Genomic DNA, 1334 nt, shown 5'->3' with positions numbered 1-1334 from the left:
GAAGTGATTTTTACTAAGGTCCCATCCTGTCAACACTTAAGAACATGCTTAATTTTACTCACACAAGTACTCCTGCTGAAGCCAAATGGGACTGCTCAGATGTGTAAGAGTTTGGGGTCTAAATGTATCTATTTTTTCCAAGTATATTAGTTATTTGTATTACTATATGCCTAGAAATGCCAGTCATGGACCAGAGCCTCATTGTGCTAAGCACTGTACAAATACAGAACACCAAGACAATCATTGCCCTGAAGAGCTTACAATCTAAATACCTAACTGGCACCTTTGCTGCCCCCAATTTCACATGAGAGCATTCATGCCATTGGGGGTTATTAAAAAGCCTAGTGCTAAACAATACACTTAGAATGCAAAGATTATTTTTTGCTAGTGGAAAAACAAAAAGCAAAACCCAGCAATCAAAACAAACATCTGCAGCAACATTGGTAACTAATTCATTTTTGTTTTCAGTATTCTTGTGTGTGTAGAAAAGCAACAAGACAAAGATGTTGAAAAGCATACATTAGTGACCAAGCTTGTATTTTAGGTGGGCCCAGCTGTCTTTAAGGCCTTATAATTGTAGATATTTCTTTGAGAAAATTCATTGCTGTCATAAGCAGGGACAACTCCAGTGAAGTCAATGGATTGACATACATGATCACCAGTGGTGAATTTGATCCATAAGAAATCCCCTTATGAGCGATGGAATCAGAGGTACTTGTGACTGTAGGTTTTTAAATGTAATTTTAACATGTTGCAGTTCTCATTGACTTCAATGGGAGTTACATTTGCACAAAGGATCCACCAAGCTCTAGATGTGTTTTTCTATAGAATCTTTGAGAGCTGCCTTTTGTTTTGTGACTTTTCTAGGAGGGAAACTGCTACAGGGGTTCAATATGTCCAGCAAATTGATAATGTCTTAAATGGATAGTTGTTCACTTATGCTCAAAATTAAACATTTTGTTAGTCGATTTAGCGGTTAACTTTCTGTCCAAAGTGTGACAGGACTAGAATGTTAGCAAATAAAGATTAATGCTCTCTCCATGCAATTGTTTCTCTTCTCTCCTGACCCTTCCTTCATCCCAGCTTCTGATGAATCAGGTTGCTTTGATTACAATTTGTATTATAAATTAGCACTTTAAAAATGAAAAAGCTTCATTACAAACATGAATTCATTAGTCTTCATAACACTCCGGTGAGTAGTTATTCCCGTTGGCCATACCTGGAAATGTTAAGTGACTTGTGCCCTGTCACAAAGGGAAGTACATGATCACAGCTGTTCCTGGATCCTAGTTCACCCTCCCCATGTATTCCTCCTCTTCCGAGCCCTCTGGAGA

This window comes from Natator depressus, chromosome 5 (genome assembly GCF_965152275.1).
Source record: "Natator depressus isolate rNatDep1 chromosome 5, rNatDep2.hap1, whole genome shotgun sequence".
Classification (NCBI taxonomy): domain Eukaryota; kingdom Metazoa; phylum Chordata; order Testudines; family Cheloniidae; genus Natator; species Natator depressus.
The sequence above is the reverse complement of the archived record's forward strand: the minus strand, read 5'-3'. Positions refer to the sequence as shown.